Source organism: Hyaena hyaena, unplaced genomic scaffold (genome assembly GCF_003009895.1).
Source record: "Hyaena hyaena isolate Hyena2069 unplaced genomic scaffold, ASM300989v1 scaffold_191, whole genome shotgun sequence".
Taxonomy (NCBI): Eukaryota; Metazoa; Chordata; class Mammalia; order Carnivora; family Hyaenidae; genus Hyaena; species Hyaena hyaena.
In genome coordinates, this window is record NW_024080824.1 from 2,017,970 (window position 1) to 2,030,137 (window position 12,168).

Consider the following 12,168-nt stretch of genomic DNA (forward strand, 5'->3'; position numbering starts at 1 on the left):
TTGACAGTGTGGAGCCTACTTGTCTTCTCTCTCTCTCTCTGCCCCTTCCCCCCCACCCCACTCTCTCTCTTAAAATAAATAAACTTAAAAAAATTAGGTCAAGGGTGTAAGGGGAGAGCCCGGTCTATGTTTGGGGTAGGGTGCTCTCCTTAAATACTGAATAAGATCTTAAAAACTCTAAACTCTAATAGTAGAATGTGTTCATTGCTCAAATTCTCAAACAATATAAAAGCATTAATAAAATATCTAAATAAAGGTCTCAAATTGGAAATTGTGTTAATACTTTTTCTATAGAGATAAGTGTATATTGTAGAAGGAGTTTCTCACTTAGTAATGATTTGAATAATTACAACTGTTAAAAGAATAGTATTTATTTATTTATTTTTTTAACTGTTTTTATTTTTGACGGAGAGAGACAGACAGAATGTAAGCAGGGTAGGAGCAGAGAGAACGAGAGACAGAGTAGAATCCAAAGCAGGCTTCAGGCTCCAGGCTGTCAGTACAGAGCCCGAAGTGGGGCTCTAACCCATAAACTGCAAAATCATGACCTGAACCAAAGTTGAACACTCAACCCACTGAGCTACCCAGGTGCCCCTAAAAGAGTATTTAAGTACTCCCTTTCAGGCTCTTTCAGAAGAAAGATGTACCTTTCAAAGGTGCAAAAGGAAAAACTTAGAAACACATAAAGGCCTTTATCTACTTCTTGGGGACAATAAAGGCTTAAATCTTAGGTGGCTAGAAGCCCTTTTGAGTTTCCTGATCAGGGGATTTGTTTCTCTGCCTTTTCCTCACCTTTCCTTATCCCCCCACCTTGGTCCTCTAGTGAGTAGGATCAACCAAGAGATTTTATATAATCTTCCTACAATAAAGGTGAAAAAACCCAGATTATAGATTTGGGTGGTCCTCAGCATTACCCCCTGCCCCCAAATTCCTCTTCCTTTCAAGAATCTCACTAAATTCGGGTTTTGCCTTTGTTGTCTTTGTGAGCTAGAACACATTTATCCCAGATAATACCTTGTCATAAGATGGCATTCTCACTAAATTTTTCAAGAAATGTGTGGGAGAACCCAGATACTGGGTGAAATGACTCATTTTCCTTAGAGGATCACCATTAGTTTTTTCAAGTTTGTTCTCTCCCCATCCAAGATCTATTGCTTAAGTTCTTCTTGAACTTGTCCACCTTCAGGGAGGTAATGGCATTAAGCAGACCTGTTCAGGTTAACTTCCAGAGAAGCCCTTTCTCTACTGATAATAAATAACACGAATCAGTGTGTGTAAAGGATGGGGCCCTGATAAGAGGATTCTGGGAAGGATGTTATCTTGAAAGCATTATTTTCTACATATTGTTGATACTATCTTTTCATATTTATACACTTACAGGGATTCAGTTCTGAAAATTTTTATTTTAAACATTTTTACAGGTTATAAAAGTAATACATGTAAATAATCTAAATGAGATGCATTACACAAACAAAAATATTTCTGTGCAGTACATTTCTTGTTCAAAGAGAATAAATATTAACAATTTCATGCTTTGTAAATATACATATATACTTTTTATGTTATGTATATTTTACTACAATATTTTAGTACTACAATAAACATTTACATATAACAAAATTTACCATTTTAGCCATTTTTAAGTGTATGGTTTAGTGATATTAAGTACTTTCACAGTGTTGTATGGCCATCACCACTATCCATCTCTGGAACTTTTTAATCATCCCATACTAAAATTCCGTTTTCTATATAAAATTCTATTAAAAAAATAAGTCTCGGGGTGCCTGGGTGGCTCAGTCGGTTAAGTCCTACCTCAGCTCAGGTCATGATCTCACAGTCCATGGGTTCAAGCCCCACATCGGGCTCTGTGCTGACAGCTCAGAGCCTGGAGCCTCCTTCAGATTTCTGTCTCCCTCTCTCTCTGCCCCTTCCCCACTCGTGTTCTGTCTCTGTCTCAAAAATAAATAAAACAAACAAACAAAAAACCCAAAAGTCTCCAATCTCCCTTCCTCCCAGCCCCTGGTAACCACTGATCTATTTTCTGTATGAATTTGACTCTTCTATTACCTCATATAAGTGGAACCATACAGTATTTGTACTTTGTGTGTGGCTTATTTTACTTAGCATAACATCTTCCAGGTTCATTCATATTGTAGTGTGTATCAGCTGTAAATATATTTTAAATAAACCAAAAAGAAAATATCTTTCTCAAATGTTTTTAAGATGAGAATTTGCCCAGATGATCATTTAATGATATGACCTCTTCTGTTCCTTTCCGGACCTATAACCCAATCATTATTGATTAGCTTTTTCATTCTTTTACTAATTGAATTGCAATATAAGTGTAGCTGGTATACAAACTTCTCAATAAACATTGCTTTTAGAAAGTATACTTTTAACAGAGGGAAATGCTAGATTACCAGTGGAAAAGGGTCCAAGTTCTGGCTCTCAATTTTCTAATGATTAACTGATCAGTCTTAGATAGAATGATACATATGTTTATATATACACATGGGTGTGTGTGACTACATACATATATACACATGATAAAGTATTTATTATGAATACATTAAATAGTCCTGTTATAGTCTCCTATCATTTCCCAAATTGTAATTATGTAGTAATTTGTCTATTTTATTTCTTCTGCTAGACTATGAGTCCCAAGAGGAAAGGGTACATATCTTTCTGTTTTCTTCACTGCTGGGTTCCTGGACCCAGAGCAATGCTTGTTATACAGAATGAATGCTGATTACCAGGCCAGGTGCTCTACATACTTATCTCATTTGGTCCTCAAAGTAATTCTGAAGCATATATTTTATCATGTCCATTTTCCTTTATAGAAGAAGGAACAAAGGATCCAGTAGGGTATCTAATTTGTGTGAGATTATTCAGGTAACAGTCTGATCGAAACCTAGGATTGGCTAACTCCAAAGCTCATACTTTTTCATCATGATGCTTTGAATTCAAAAAATTAAAAATTTTTGAATTAAAAATTAAGATGTTGTGAATCTTAACCAAAAGATTAAGTAGTTCAATTGCATTTTTTTATACTAGATTTTGCAATATATTTTTGGACCCTATTTTGAGTATACATTTCTATGTTGTTCTCATAATTCTCAATTTTTCAGCAAATGAATATAGCTATAATTCTAATGGGAATAATATAATTCATTTTCTAGAAAAAAACACAATGCTGGGCCCTAAAATACACTTTTGTGGTGTTGCTACCAATTTATTTTTTAATTTTGAAAATTTTCCAATCCAGAAAAAGGCCAAGAGAACAGTTCAATGGACACCCATATTCCCCTTCTTTAGTTTCATTATTTAATGATTTTTTATTTTTCTTTTCTTTTTTTTTTTAATTTGAGAGAGAGAGAGAGAAAGTGGGGGAGAGCAGTAGAAGGAGAGAGATAATCTTAAGCAGGCTCCATGCTTTTGGGCTTGATACCACGACCCTGAGATGACCTAAACTGAAATCAAGAGTTGGATGCTCAACCAACTGAGCCACCCAGGTGCCCTTAATGATGCTTTCTACTATTCCTTTGTATGTATTGCTTTCCTGTAACAAAGTGTGTTCCATCCCCGTTCCCACCTCTGCCTCCATTCTGAGTAACACTATGGGCTCAAAAATATTTTTCTCCTTGGGGCACCTGGGTGGCTCAGTTGGTTAAGCATCTGACTTTGGCTTAGGTCATGATCTTGCAGTCTGTGAGTTCGAGCCTGGTGTCAGTCTCTGACAGCTCAAAGCTTGGAGCCTGCTGTGGATGCTGTGTCTCCCTCTGTCTCTGACCCTCCCCTGCCCATGCTCTGTCTGTTTCTCTCTCAAAAAAAAAAAAAAAAATTAGAAAAATTCTTTTTTCCATTTTGTTATAATTGTTTCCAATACTCATATTTTGTCAAATTATGGCCAGTGGGAACCTCCTCGGCTGGCACTTGTGTCCTTTTGACTTAACTCCATTATTGTTTGGGCACTTCCTTGCTTTCTGGCACTAAACGTACCAGGCCCACCTTCTATACACTCCCTGCCATAGACCTGAAATAAGCTATTTCTTCAAGGTGGGAGTCAATATCTGAATTCATTAGGAATATCTCAGAGTCTTAGACTTGTAATGACTTCTGTGTGTATCTAAATAATTATTAGGAGATTATTACATTGATTTTAGAGAACTGGAAGTCTTGGGCTATAGTCAGAGTTGAAATATTCATCTTGATAGTCTATATAAAATTTTTTTAAATAAGCCACATGTCTTTTTTTATTTTTTGAGTTTATTTTGAGAGAGTGTGTACAAGTGAGGGAGAGGCAGAGAGAGAGGGAGAGAGAGAAGCCCAAGCAGGCTCCACACTCTCAGTGTAGAACCCTACATGGGGCTTGAACCCATGAAATGTGAGATCATGACCTGAGATGAAACTAAGAGCTGGATGCTTAACTGACTGAGCCACCCTATATAATCATTTATATTTAGATTTTATTACTAATTATTCCTTATTGTATTTAACACTTTAAGAGAGTATAAACATAAAAAATAAATTTAGAAACAAAATAGATTATGGTTATCTGAACTAAACTTTTTTACCCCTACACTTCTTTCTTCTGATGAGGCAGACAGTGTATATGTGATAAAGGATGAAGTCTAATGCTATAAGTGAATATGGTTATAAGAATGTAGTGTAGAAACATTCCAGAAGATAAAGAAACAGCTCTATAGATTTAAAATTGGTCTAATGCATCTAGAAAAATGTAACCAAGAATGGCACACTACCTCCAAAACTTTGGTATGTTACATTTATAAGGCATCAGATTCAACATGATCAAAGACAGTAGAAAATTGGTTGAAAGAAAAAAAAAGATAATTCATTAGTAAACATTAATGCTAATATTAATATTGAAGTTATTGATTTTTATTGATTTTATTACTGATTTATTTGTGAAAGAATTACATTAATGTGAAAACAAGACACCACTAGACCATAAAGTTTGTTATAATGCTGTTAAAACAGAATGGTGACACATTGGTACAAGAACAGGTAAATACATTTATGGAATTGAATCGGTAGCCTATAGCATGAGAATACATGATCTTTATTTTGACTCCTTCTCTCATCACTATTCCATTTATCTTTATTACTTTCTATCCATCTTCATTTATCAAATCTATGTGTTTATCATATATCTCTAATTTGAGATGACCAGAACAAAAACATTAAATATATAAAATTAAGAATTGGAACACCTGGGTGGCTCAATTGGTTAAGCCTCTGATTCTTGATTACGGCTCAGTTCATGATCTCACAGTTTGTGAGTTCAAGCTCCGTGAAGTGCAGAGCCTACTTGCGATTCTGTCTCCTTCTCTCTCTGCCTCTTTCTTGCTTGCTCTCTATCTCTCTCTCTCTCAAAAATAAGTAAATAAACATTTATAAAATAAAATTAAGGGGTGCCTGGGTGGCTCAGTTGGTTAAGTGTCCCAACTTTAGCTCAGATTATGATCTTGCGGTTGCCTGGGTTCGAGTCCTGCATTGGGCTCTGTGCTGACAGTTCAGAGTCTGGATCCTGCTTCAGATTCTGTGTCTCCCTCCTTCTCTGCCCCCTGCCCCTTGCTCATTCTCTATCTCTGTCTCTCTTTTTTTTAAAATTTTTTTTAAATGTTTTTTTTTTTTTTTTTATTTCTAGGAGAGAGAGAGAGAGACAGCATGAGCAGGGGAGGGTCAGAGAGAGAGGGAGTCGCAGACTGAAACAGGCTCCAGGCTCTGAGCTGGCAGTCAGCACAGGGCCCGACGCGGGGCTCGAACCCACGAACCGCGAGATCATGACCTAAGCGAAAGCCGTCGGACGCTTAACCGACTAAGCCACCCAGGCGCCCCTATCTCTCTCTCTTTCAAAAGGAAATAAACATTAAAAAAATAAAAAAATAAAGTTAAGAATTAAAACCAGCTGTAAAAAAAATATGAATACAAATTTATAAATAAAAACTCTCCATCAACTATATACAGACAATAAAGGCCCATTTAAATCTGGCAACATGTTTCATGGTAGTCAAAAGGAAAAGAAAGATAAAGTCAATTTATACAATTTATATTTCTAGTGTAAGAAGGAGTCTTTTTGCTGTTTTGTTTCTGTTTTTGTTTCTTGTGGTTTTTTTTTTTTCACTTCTTCAGGGAAAGCAAAATATATCCTAGCAACTATTAAAAGAAATTCCTCATATGGAGCTTCTTAAAAGGATCGTAGAGTATAATTTGGACAATTATTTCTATGAAACATGAAGAAATGATTTTCAAAAGACTGTGTCTTAGATTATTTTTCACTAAAAGAAAATGACACAACAAAAGACTAGAAATATTACGTCTTGGTAAAGGTAATTCTTAAGCGGATTAGGGCACAAAACATGTTCCATGTATGTGTATTAATCTAGAGAATCATAATTCTCTAAACTAGTGTTTCCTGTATGTGGTAGGCAGAATTCTAAGATGGCTCTTGAGATTCCCATCTTCTGGTGTACACATTCGAATTAATCCCTCCCCTTGCATGTGAACAGATCTCGGGAATATGATAGGATGTTACTCTTGTGATTATGTTTCATTACACGGCAGAAAAGGTTTTGCAGATGTAATTAACATCCCTAGTCAATTGACTTTGACTTAATCAAAGGAGAGATCTTGGGAGGAGTCTGACCTAATCAGGTGAACTCTTAAAAGAGATGGAAAGACTTTCCTCCTGGCTTTGAAGAAGCAAGTTGCCATGTTGTGGAGCGGGACCTATGCCAGGCAGGTGGGCTGCCTTCAGAAGCTGAAGATGGCTCCACTTGACAGCAAGGAAAAAAGTAGGACCTCAGTCCTACAACTGCAAGGAGCTGAATTCTTTTAATAACCAGTGAACCTGGAAAAGGACTCTGAATATTAGATGGGAGTGGAGCCCCAGCCAACATCTTGATTTCAACCTTGTGAGATCCTAAGCAGGGAGCTACCCACACCATGGACTTCTAAATTACTAAAATGGTGAGATGATAAATGTGTTATTTTAAGAGGTGAAGTTTCTGGTAATATTTAAATGGCAATAGATAACAAATACACCATAACTGGTAAACTCACAGACCAGTAAATTTCCCCCAAATGTTTGTCCTAACTGCATATTTTGATTAGGAAATAATCCATACTAACAACTAAAATGAAAGTTGGATATTGGTGGCTTTGACTGAATTCAGCCTGGCTGTATTTTGTTTAGTTTGTACTATTAAAAACTCTTCTTAAAAATTTCAGTTTTCAACATTTTTAAAATGAGAAATGATATATTTCTCACTTTTTAAAAACAAAAAGGAACATTAGGTCTCAATTCTATTTGGAACTAATTAGCTAGTATGAGAAGTTAGTAATAGTTTCTTTCTCTTAATGGGATGTCTGTTTGCATTTCACTATGTTCTCCTCCATTCTTTGTTTTTTTGTTTTTTGTTTTTTTTATTTTTATTTATTTCTAGGAGAGAGAGAGAGAGAGACAGTGTGAGCAGGGGAGGGCCAGAGAGAGAGAGGGAGACACAGACTCTGAAATAGGCTCCAGGCTCTGAGTTGGCAGTCAGCACAGAGCCTGACGCGGGGCTCGAACCCAGGAACCGCGAGATCATGACCTAAGTGAAAGTTGGATGCTTAACCGACTAAGCCACCCAGGTGCCCCACCACTCTTTGTTTTTTAATGCACCAGGTGATTTCTTTAATTTCACTCATTTGTATTATCTGCCTAACTTCTGTACTACATATAAAATAAATTACAAGACAAATACAATATAAAAAGAAGATATATGTGGGGTGCCTGGGTGGCTCTGTTGGTTAACCATCAGACTTTGGCTCAGATTGTGATCTCATGGTTCATGGGTTTGAGCTCTGTGTCAGGCTCTGTACTGTCAGTGTGGAGCTTGCTTGGGATTCTCTCCCTTCGTCTCTCTCTCTCTCTCTCTCTCTGCCCTTCCCGAAGTTGTGTTTTCTCACTCTCTTTCAATATAAATAAACTTAAAAAAAGATATATGTTATATATACAATATCCATGAATTTATACATGTATAGATACATGGTACACATGTACTTACACATTTTTAATAAAAATAATATGGTATATTTTCCTTTATGAAAAACTCATTTCCTTTTCCTTCCTTCATTTCACAAAGATCTTTTTATTTTATTTTATTTTATTTTTATTAATCATTTATTTTTGAATTTACATTCAAATTAGTTAGCATATAGTGCAACAATGATTTCAGAAGTAGATTCCTTAATTCCCTTTACCCATTTAGCCCATCCCCCCTCCCACTACCCCTCCAGCAACCCTCTGTTTGTTCTCCATATTTAAGATTCTCTTATGATTTGTTCCCCTTCCCTGATTTTATATTATTTTTGCTTCCTTTCCATTACAATAATCTGTTAGGTAACACAAAATACCTTTTTTAAATGGAAAACAATTATTACTAGGTGGCCCTCAGTTTAGATTGTCTTGCTTTGCTGACCCTTTTGGGGCCCTTTTAATGCACAGCTGAAATTACATAAAAATGCTACTCAGTGTACATAATCCTGGTTTTAAATATCTCTGCAGACTTAATCTGTTCACAGAAGTTAAGAGAAGAAAGATGACATAAATATTATCACCGCAAATTTATTTCTTGTCTGTTTCTCACTTAAGGGGTCCCAGTTTACTCACCAAGTGGGATAAGTGGTCCTTGGACAAGTTAGCTAGCCATACGGTTTACTCAGGATATAGTATAGCCACAATAGACTAACAACTTCTGCCACTGAACTTCTGTTACTCTCATGAATGCTTTTAGACAGAGGATGTTGATGAGCACAAGAATCCTATTTCAGGACAGGAAATATTCTGTTACTACAGAATTGTAAAAATGGTTACAAATTCTTTATGTCTCTTTATATACCTCTTTTTTCTTTACAGTGTGACTTTGTAGAGCCTTCCACAAAGAGATGGATGGAATCTATTCTTTCATTATTTGAATCAGGGCCATAGGATTTACTTTGAACTAATGTAATAGAAGTAGAGATTTTGCTCATTGGGACTTGCCCCTCTTGTTTCTCGGGGGAATCCTATATTTACCACTATGTGCATGAGTCTGTGAATGATCATACTTGTAGCTCACTTACTTTCTTGTTTCTAGCCACTCTCCATACCAGCTGACCCCGGATATATGTAGGGTGATCAACTCATCTTGGTTTACCCAGAACTTGTACAGTTTTAGCACTGAAAATCTCATGCCCTCAAAACTGCCTCAGTCCCAGGCAAGCTAAGATAGTTGGTTACCCCACATATATAATTGAACCCAGTCAGGATCAGCAGAAGAACCATTATCCAAGCTCCACCCAACTTTCTCACCTACAAAATCATAAGCTATTAATATATGATTGGTTTTTAAGTGAGTGAGTTTGCATAGTCAGTTATGCAGCAGAAGCTAACTAACACAGACTTTTAAAAGCTTATCTAGTTCCTTTAACTTGTTTTGGGGATGAGAATGTTGAGATTCAGAAAGATAAAATGACATACCCAATATCACCTATTTGGTAGGTGTAAAGCTTGTCAATAAAAAACAAAATGAAGCCAATATTAAGAAATGTCAGGGGAGATTATCCAAGGGATAATATTTGAATAGCAGTTTATCACAAAAAATTTACAGCGGATGTATATCCAATTGTGTATATAAATATGGAAATGCTGTAAAGCATAGCATTTAAAAGCAAAAGTTTTGAAATCAGGCAGGTGAATTCTTCTATATCATTATGAACCTTAGGCAATTTACTTAGCCCATCTAGTCACTAGTTTATTCGTGAAATGGGCATATTTGAACTCACTTCATAGGTTTAATAATGTGAGAATTAATATGATAATGTAAAGTACTATGTATAGTGTGTAATACATAGTAAGGACACAACAAAGGTCACAGAATCATTAGAAATACTCAAGTTTATGGTTGTGTCAATATTTGCTTTCGGGCAATCCTGGTAGTGACCTTGAACTGAGTCTTTTCCATTGCTAGTACTAGATAGAATGTAGACTAAGAAGCATAGAGCCTAATTGTAGTTATTTTATGCCTAATTTTCTCTTTTTTTCTGTAATTGCCATAAAGATACTCAGATGCAATATGAGAAAACTGTCTGAGACTGAATAATCCCATTTTTAATAACTTCTGTTCTGTTAATAGCTTTTTGAAAAGAAATATTCTGTACATAATAGACCTTAATTAAAAACTTTCTCATTTTTATTTGTATTTGTCATTTTATTATATAAGAGGGTTTTGGATAATTATCAAGGAATATAACCGAGGACACAATAGAAAAGTATTCAACAATTAGCAAAACTAACTTTAAAACTAATTTGAAGGGTGAAAGGTAACTCGGAAGCCAAAGGACATTAAAATATTCTGATTGAATCTATGATCACAATGAATGGCAAGCTGGTACAGTTAAGAAGCGGAAATCCATTCAGGTAACCAAAAAAAAAAAAGAAGAAGGACAAAAAAAAAAAAAAAAAAGACACCAGCTGTAACCCCCCAGCTGCAGATAGAAGAAAGAAACATTACAGAAGAAGCATCTTAAACTTCTCCGTACTGTAGTTTTTGTGAATGACCATTGTAGTGTCTCTGGTATGGGAGCACATTAAGAAGAAAAGACAAGATCAACACCGTGACCACACCACAAGCCTCAGGAAAAGCATTGTCAGTTTATTGTTGAAGGCACATTGTTTAACATTTCACCGAGGAAAATATCCATTGGTATTTCAGGGGCAAAGTTGCATCTCCAAAGCTTCTTCTGCTTACAGTTGTCTTCTCATAAATTCTATGGTAAATCAACCCAACTCTCAATAAAGTGATATCTCTGTAGGCATCTAATTTAAATAATCAATATGTAGAATCTACACAGATGTTTTCTTTTAAATAGAAAGAGATTATGATCTCTGAATTTGACATTAGCATGTTTTCATACTGTGGAATAAGATTTAAAAAAAAGAAAATTCTAAATGCGATTTCATCTCAGCAAATAAAATCCTACTGGAAGATAATGTGATCAGGCTTTAATTAATACAAATTAAGTTCTTATATAATCAATATTCTTTAATGAAATTGTTACTAAGTTTAACAAATAAAGAAGATTAAAACAAAGAAGCTCAATACATTGTTATTTTATTTTAACATTACTTAAACCATGTATATGCAGAATGAATTATTTGGTGTTTTAAAGGTGGCGTAAGTGTGTACTTGTACAGAGGAAAGCTCTCTATTTCTCTATAGGACAGGTCTAAGACACAATAGCAGTATTACTAGCTTCTCCAAGTAGCCCCACCAGGGAGCCTTCATCTTTCCCTGGTCAGACTAGAATGAGTTGGTAGTTCAAATTCCATTGCTCATTCAGTCTCCTGAAACTTCAAACGAGGGAGCCAATTATGATGGTGGGTGCTGGGTTGTAGACTTGTGTCCACCATTAATCAGACTGAGTCTGCCTCCAGTTCATATTATAAACTCCAGTGAGTGACACTCAGGTGGCACGGCTTTCAGTCAGGCCTGCATAGACTGAGTTTGAACTGATGAACTGACATTCTGTAAGTGAGAGCTTGTTACTAGTCCCCTGAGTTTATCAAAAGCCACCAAGTACTTCCTTGGTGGACTACCGTATGCAGTAGCTAGTATTCACTTTTATATTGCCTTTTAAAGAGCAGGGCCTGGTATTAGTAAAAAAGATAAGAAGTGTAAGGGATTTAGCATAGATGGCTAAAATAATAGTATGTTTTCTCTTCTGCAAGAGATAACATTATTTGTTTAGATAAGACAAGTAAAAACTGTGTGAAGTTATGATCTCACTTAAAAACATATTTATTTGAATTAACTTGGTGAAATATATGTTTAGAAATGATTCTGCACACTTGAAAATATTTACCTAAGATAAGAAAAATTGTAAGTTTAGAGACTTAAGAGAAATTACATTTTGATAAAGGACATTGGTATGTATGGTAAACATTGTTAGATTATTATAATGCTTATTTGCTAATCCTGAACAATCAATCTTTTGTAAATGAGTAGTTTTTATGCAGAGATGGTATGCATACCATAGAGGAGCATAACTAGTATTGAGTCAATGACTTACTTCCCTTTTAAAGGGAGTAAGAATAAGAAGAGAATCTCATTCTAAACTGCTCCA